The sequence below is a fragment of the Mastigoproctus giganteus genome, chromosome 14 (genome assembly GCF_048544385.1).
Source record: "Mastigoproctus giganteus isolate SK-2022 chromosome 14, ASM4854438v1, whole genome shotgun sequence".
NCBI classification, from domain to species: domain Eukaryota; kingdom Metazoa; phylum Arthropoda; class Arachnida; order Uropygi; family Thelyphonidae; genus Mastigoproctus; species Mastigoproctus giganteus.
In genome coordinates, this window is record NC_143588.1 from 113,796,211 (window position 1) to 113,804,714 (window position 8,504).

Sequence of the window (8,504 nt, forward strand, 5' to 3'; positions counted from 1 at the left end):
TACTTTTCATTATTTGCTGATATCCATTAAGATTTTCCTTCAACAAAGAATCATGAGATTATGTGTGTGTAGTTCTTTGAATTGGAGTCATTTCTTTTTTGCAGATGCAATGCTTAACTGATTAAAATTTAACAAAAGTGTCCCGTCCCACGTAGCAAAAATAAATTGGTATATTTTCAGTATCTCACTGTGCTATTCTTCAGCGTTAATGGGATTTTTTCCCCCCAACTTTCTTGGGATAAAACAAATTAGTCTAGAGATTGAATTCAAGTTGACATGCAAGTTTTGATGTAACCTCTTAAGAATTAAATCAATCTTCAATGTCAGTGTAATTAATTTTTCACTTATGTGGTGTATCATAATGTACATTTTAACTATGCCAGTATAAAAAAAGTAAAAAGGCAGACTAGTTCATGCATAGAACTAAATAGTGCAGTTGATTACCACTGATGGCCAACACAATGGTCTCATCTTAATGTTTGAGAATCCAATCAGTATTTAAGTCTGCCATTCCAGAATAGCAATTCATATCTTATATAAATGCAGGCCCCTAACTTCTATTTTTCCTTGGGCCTCATGAAGGTATATAACATGCCACTCTAAATGAACACTGATCAAAAACTACAAACAGGAAAGCAAACTGACATGGAAAAACTCAGGATGTTGATTTATGAAAATATAAATTTTTTGAAATAAAAATTTCAGAAAGGGACTAAATATAATCTGATGCAGTTTTTTTTTTTTTTTTTTTATTTAGCATTAGCATTAGTAGAGGCATTTGATGCAAGAAAGCAAGCTTATGCAGCATCAGCCAAAAAAAAAAAAAAAAAAATCCACTTCACCCCTCTGTTCGTTCAAAATACCTGTCCAGCTGAGCCTTAAACTTATTTAGGCTATCAACCTCCACTACAAGGGATGGAAGTCTGTTCCACCACCCAACCACCCGCTGGCTAAAGGCAAATTTCCACACGTCTATCCTACATCTGTCTTTCCTCAATTTGAATTTATGCCCTCTCAGGTGATTTTTCTGAGCTAGAGGAAGAATCCCATCAGCATTGAGCATGCTCAAACCATTCAAGGCTTTATACACCTCTATCAGATCACCTCGCTGGTGCCTAGTCTCCAGACACTGTAATTTGCAAAACTTAAGCCTTTCTTCGTAAGAGCACCCCTTTGTTCCATCTTGTTGCCCTTCTCTGTACTCGTTCCAGCAGCTCTACATCCTTCTTGAAATGAGGCCTCCAGACCTGTATACAGTACTCTAGGTGTGGCCTGACCATTGCCTTATACAAGGGAATAATCACTTCCTTATCCCTGCTGGAAAAATTCCTGTATATCATTGACAATACTCCATGAGCTACTCTTGCAGCCCGTCTGCACTGCTCAGAGAACTTCATATCTGCCTGCACAACCACCCCCAAGTCCATTTCATTCTCTACAACTGTCAGTGTAGTACCACAGAGTTGATACGTTGCTCTGGGGTTGCTGTTTCCCATGTGTAGCACTTTACATTCGTCAATGTTAAACTTCATTTGCCACCTCTCAGCCCATCTGCTCAACCTTTCCAGATCCTGTTGCAGCAGCATAGTGTCAGTAGTGTCCTTGACAACCCTGCCAACCTTTGTATCGTCTGCAAACTTGGACATTAAGCTTGATATACCATCAGCAATATCATTTATAAATACAGAAAACAATGGACCCAACACTGAGCCCTGAGGGACTCCACTAATAATATTAGTCCACGATGAGCAGTGTCCATTGATTACCACTCTCTGTCTTCTCCCCCTCAACCACCCCTTTATCCATAGCGGCAATTTGCCTCCAATGTCACACTGCTCCAATTTGTGTAGCAGTCTTCCATGTGCAACAGTATCAAAAGCCTTTCTAAGATCCAAGTATATAATATCAAAGCTATTCCTTACATCCAGTTCTTTTGTGACTGCATCATAATATCCAATCAAATTGGTCAGGCAAGACTTCCCCTTAACAAAACCATGCTGTGTCCGAGCTATAACTGAAGTCTTGTCTAAATGATCCTGCAGTGCTTCTTTAACTAGTGCCTCCATTAATTTTCCTGGAACAGAAGTTAAACTCACAGGTCTATAATTACTTGTGTCAGCCTTTGATCCTCCTTTGTGAATTGGGGTCACATTTGCACATTTCCAGTCTATGGGTACCACCCCTGAGTCCAAGGAATCTCTCATAATTATGGCTAAGGGTTTGCTTACTTCCTTTGCTGCCTCCTTTAATATAACTGGATAGATACCATCCACCCCGGGTGCCTTTCTTGTGTTTATCTTCAACAGTTTCACCTCCACTTTACTCCCAGTTATTTCAAGATTCTGTAGCTTACTGCTAGAGTTGAATACACCTCTGGCATTCCCCTCGCTGAATAACTCCTCATGTGTGAATGTCGATGCAAAATATTCATTTAGTTTGTTAGCTACCTGAGCAGGAACATCAACAGTTGACCCATCAATATCAAGTGGACAAATCCCCTTCCTTCTAGAGTTTACATAAGTAAAGAACTCTTTGCATCCCTTGCCAAGGATTTCTCGTAATCTGCCTAACCTCCTTTGTAACTTGGTTGCATATCAACTTGTATCTATCATAGGCTTCTGTGTCATGTGTTAATTTGTAAGTATCCCATGCATTTTTCTTCCCTGCCATATGCCTCATTAGTTCATCTGACATCCATTTTGGCCTAAACCTTGAACAATATTTCTTAGTTGGTATGTAAAGCCTAGTAGCTTCCAAGATAAGTTCTTTGAATGCTTCCCATTTTGAATTTGCTGTTGGTAACATCATCAGTTGGTCCCACTGTATAGAATTTAAATACTGTCTCAGTCCATTGTAGTCGCCTTTACGGGAGCAATAACCCTTCCCTTTACCCCTAATGGTAGTTACCTCTTTCAGTAAATCCCACTTCAGCACACTGTGATCACTGCCACCTAGTGGTTCATTTATCTGCAGATTCTTAATGCATGAAGAATCACTGCTGATAATCAAATCAAGAGTATTACTCCCTCTAGTTGCCTCCTGAACATGCCGATGTAGAAAACAATCATCCAATAAATCCACAAAAGCCTTGCTAGTGTGTGAGTGACCAACCCACAAATTCCAGTCAATATCTGGGAAATTAAAATCCCCCATTATAAGACTCTCTGATTTACTGGCCCACTCTATTTCCCTGTACAGTTTCTTATTATACTCATCAGAGTCATTAGGCCTATAGCACACTCCTACTCTCAATTTTGATCTCCCAATGCTTATGTTACACCAAACTGGCTCAACACTGCACTGTCCAGCGATGTCGACTGGCTGCACTTCCTTGGTTTTTATGTGTTTCTTAACTAATAGCATAACCCCTCCCCGCTTCCTATCCTTTCTGTAGACGTTGTACACCCCAAATTGCAGTTCTGCATCCCTTATATCTATGTGACACCACGTCTCTGATATCCCAACAATATCTGCCTTTGATGTTTTGAGCAATACCTCAAATTCATCAAATTTATTTACTGAACTCCTAGCATTGGTGTACACGCAGTATACCTGCACCTGTTTCTATTCTTAGCTACCCTAACACAACACATGTGTTACTTGTACCGCAATGGCTCCCAGCAGTCTCTGAAATATCATGCATCTTGTTTTTCAGGCTTCTGCTCATTCTAATAGAAGCAGTGCAAGAATCTCTTTCACCTCTGCCAGTGGCTACTGTCAATCTATTGGTCTTTGTCTCCCCCCAAGCTAGCAGTTTTCTGACCCACCTAACACTGCCTCGATAGCATCAGCAAATATTCTTGCACCCTTTCTATTTAAGTGTATCCCATCCCTGTAGAAGCAATCTCTCCTGTTAGCAAGTACAGTCCAGGCTGAAAAAAATTCTACCCCTTGAGCCTTGCACAATCTTTCCAGGGCCGAATTGATCGACAAGGCTCTCATCATATACTCCCTCCTATCGTGTCTGGGCAGAATTGCAGACACTTTTAAAATTCAACCCTAATTCTCGGCTTTTGTTCAACAGTGACCTGTACTTGTTAAGTTATTCTGCCGGTTTCCTACTCTTAATATTATTAGTGCCAATGTGTACAACTATATCACCTTTTGTGCCCTTAAAAGGTGATATTCGCTCTACAACGTCATCAACCTTTGCCCCTGGCAGACATTTTTGTTATGTAAACTTCAAATGCAAGAGGTACAGTGCCCATGGAAATATCTGTAGAAGAGGCATGCAGCAGAAACAGTATGTCTATGAGATAGCGAGTGGAGAGTCTGTTGGAGATGAATCATTAATTAACCTAACTGCCCTCTTCTGAACGGAATCAAGAAGAGTGAGAGAGGTTTTGGGGGCTCCACTCCAGATGTGGAAACAATGTTCGATGGTAGGGCATATTTGCGATTTGTACAGAGTGAGCAGCTGTTTGGAACAAAAGTAACGCCTAGAGCGAAAGAGAAAACCAAGTTTTTTAGATGCAGAAGAAGAAATATTTGTAATGTGCTTGTGCCAAGAGAGATATATCATTTAGCCTAGAAATCGGAGTGTCACCAAAGATAAGCATAGGAGCAGAAGAATCCTTTTTGCGAGATATAAGACAAGATTGAGATTTAGAAGGATTGAACTAAGCTGCCTTTGCCCCATTGGAGAAATACTGGGAGATCAGCATTTAAGGAATTGGTAGCAGATTTTCGAGAAGTTGAAGCTGATTGAGCAGAACTAGGTTTCTCAAAATGGAAAGTGGAATTATTATTATTAGCCATATGGTACAACTAAGCCTGAGGCTTATGCTGCACCAGGCAAAAAAAAAAAAAAAAATTCTGAATTTACCTAGAGAGAGAGAGAAGTAGAAGGGAATCACCAAGAAAGAAGAATGGTGATATCCAGCTCAGGACCCTGGGTGTGCTAAGCCCATACCAGATGTGAGTCCCCCCAGGGGTAAAATTTCAATGTGCTGTCATCGGCAAAACTGTGGATAGGATTTCCATTCAATGGAAGAACGTTAATATACAAGAGGAAAAGAGTGGGGGAAAGACCTGAACCTTGGGGAACACTGGCATTACTGGAGAAGTTAGAAGACAGTGCTCAGAGAGAAAACATTAACATTTTACAAATAAAAACAATTGGCAAACCATAAGATGGAAGCTTGTTTAGAATACCTTTATGCCAAACACAATCGAAAGGCTTTGAGATGTCAAGAGCAACAACTTGTGTTTCACCGAACCTTTCCATTGAATTAGTCCATAAATGGATAACATAAGCCAGAATATCACCAGTGGATCGACACTGACAGAATCCATACTGATGATCGTTGATTAGACGGAAGGTGTAGGTAGTTTAAGAGTTGGCGATTAATTGATTTCTCCATTACCTTTAGAAAGAGTAGAAGTAATTGCAATGGGACGATAATTGGATGGGATGGATTTGTCACCCTTTTTAGGAACTGGCTGGATATGAGCAAATTTCCAAGCAGAAGTAAAAACACCTTTGGAATAAGAAAGTGAAAAAAGGCAGCAAAGAATAGGAGTAAGTTCAGGAGCACAGATTTTGAGAACAAGTGGAGAAATACCATCAGGACCTGGAGCTTTCTTAGCATCAAGATTCATCAAAATCCCTCTGATATCCTTTTGACGGAAGACCACAGGAGGCATTGAATAGCGTGTTGAGAATGATGGGAGGTGTTTTCCCAAGATCATTAATACATGAGTTGGAAGAAAAATCGGATGGTACCAGGTCAACTTTATCCTTGGCCGAAATGGCAATAGAACCATCTGGTACGGACAGAGGTTAGAGCAGAGATGGGCAAAAGTTGCGGCCAATAGCTTTTGCAAGAGACCAGAATGCTTGGCTACCATTAGGGCAAGAAACAAGTTTTCTACTCTTAGCCTGTTCAAACTCTAGTTTGGACTGGTTAATAACTGCTTCACAATTGTTGCGAGCTTTGGTGTAGGCAGAAAATGAATTTGAAGAATTAGAAACAAGCCAATTACGGTATGCAATGTTCTTCTCTTGAACAGTCCTAGCACATTTATTGGAAAAACTAAGGTTTAGATAAAGGACGAGGTTTTAAAGTGAAGTGTGGGATAAAGGATTTCATTCCTGACATGATCTGAGCAAACGGTGACATCATAAGTTTTGAAACAGTAATCCGACCAAAGGAAAGAAGAAAAGAAATCTCGCCGGTCATCCCATTTTCCATTCTTCTAATGCCAAACAATACGATGTTGGGAATAGCCATGAGATAAAGGCTCCATTGGAGAAGAGACAACCACCAAGTTGTGATCTGAAGTGCCTAAAGCACCTCTCACTTCGACCGTGTAACTAGAAGGGTTCTTTGTGAGAAAAAGATCAACCATGTTGGCTGTATGGTTAGGATTGTCCAATATTCTGGTAGGTAAACGAACAATCTATGCAAGGTCATTAGCAGTTGCAAAAGCCTCAGCATCTCGACCAGTTGGATCTGTGTGACTAGAAAACGGAAGCTAGCTGGAGTTCATCATCATCATCAGCCATTTTCAATCCCCTGCAGGATGAAGGCCTCTCCAGCAACTTTCCAGTTCTTTCTGTTTTGAGCACTGGCCATCCATTTACTACTCAAAAACTCGTGAATTTCATCTATCCATCTCCGCCTTTGTCTTCCAGGTTGTCTTCTAGCTCCTCTTGGGTACCATTCTGTTATTTTCTTAGTCCATCTGTCATCATGTCTTCGAGCTATGTGTCCTGTCCAAGACCATTTTAGTTCTTTAGTTTTGATAAGAATGTCCTTTACTTGAGTTTGCTGCCTAATCCATGTGTTTCTCTTCTTATCTAACAGTCTGATTCCCAATATGATTCGTTCCATTCTTCGCTGTGTAGTTCTTAGCTTCTCTTCCATTCTTTTGGTGAGTGCCCAAGTTTCACTTCCATAAGTCATAGTTGAAGTCGAACAGCTCCAAGCGATTAGTAGAGTTGGGAGAACGGTAGAGACAACACATGAATATGACACAATGAGGTGATAGATTTTAAGCCAGAGAAGATCGAAAAGAGGAGATTCCAAAGTGCCAAGTCTGGTGGAACGGATATTTTCGTTCTGCACATGTACCATCTTTGAGGCGAAAGGAATCATTCAGCGAATTATTTGGGCAACTGAGATGAGCAGTAGTTGAATCAACCGATAACTGAAATTCTGTCAGAAAAAGTACATGGGGTTTGGCAGACTGCAAGAGGAAAAAGTGAGTGGGACATGCTGTATGAAGTAATTAAATTTTTGGATATGGCATACACATGGTAAGAATATACCCAGATCCTTGACATAACATGGCCTCGACAATGCCCCCCCCCCGCATGCACACTACTCGGACTCCCTCCAGTCACTATCTGGTAGAGTAGAGGTAGCAAGATTATACACTAGCTGATCCGGAAACCTCCTAGAGAGTTACCAGTAGGTTCGGTCCGGTGTACTACCTAGCGGCCGGCCTGCGAACACCGTTTTAGAGCTGTAACCTCGAAATGTAAGGAACATTGGATCTCGCCACAATGTTCATCATAACCTCAAAAGTCATCAGTCATACTGCATGATGGAAGAGATGGGGAAGGGTTGACTGGAACTTAGCTCTGGAGCCTTAAACGTGTTTCTACCACTTCAAGCCTTCAATAAGCAAAGTGGTGTTATTGCACCTGTTGATGAGGGTCATCTACCACCTAGTACTTCCTGGTAACACAGAGGGGTGGCATTTCTCCATGTGGTGTGGGCCTACACCTCGACCCCTGCTTACGTTGGTTCACACCTGGGTGGTCACCCACCGTGTGCTTCTGCCTGGAGGTTATACCCAGGATTACTAACAGTCCCACCGTCGTGAAGGTGGAAGCAGAGGGTTTGGCTGCCACAAACCGTCCGGACCTCGCCGAAATTGGGTCCACTTGACGAGTGTCACCCGAATATCAGTTCCATCAGCGTTTTAGACTCCCAGGTTGCAAGTACAGTTTGACGTATCTGAGAGAATGTCTGTGACAACCTCAAGCAAACATCCTCCAGTAAGAGGATAAAAAAGCATTGGAGGGAACAGCCAAACAAATAGGGTTTAGAAAAAGAATGGATGACATTTGAGATAATGGTAATTTGTGAGGTAACAGTTGTGTTCAGCTTGCACCACACCCTGCCCATACCGTGTGGGAAAAAGTCCGGGTTCGAATCCGCTCAATGATGCAAAGAACTTTTATAGGACCTTTTTCACTGTGTGGCTGAGTTGGTCTCTTTGGTAGAAAGCAAGATTTTTCTCCTTGGAATAACGGATTTTTCGTCGAAACCGAAAAACGACCAGAGAACATGTAATTTACAGACAATACACATGGGTAATTGAAAGTAAATTTTCAGGTGACCCTAATATGATAAATTATTTTTTTTTTAGAGAATTGTTATGGTAACTAAGAGTAAGAACAAGTGCATGTACACTAATGCTAAGAACGGAAATAAATTTGTACTACTGATTATCATCGTTAATGATATTTATGACAATTTAGAAGCTTTACG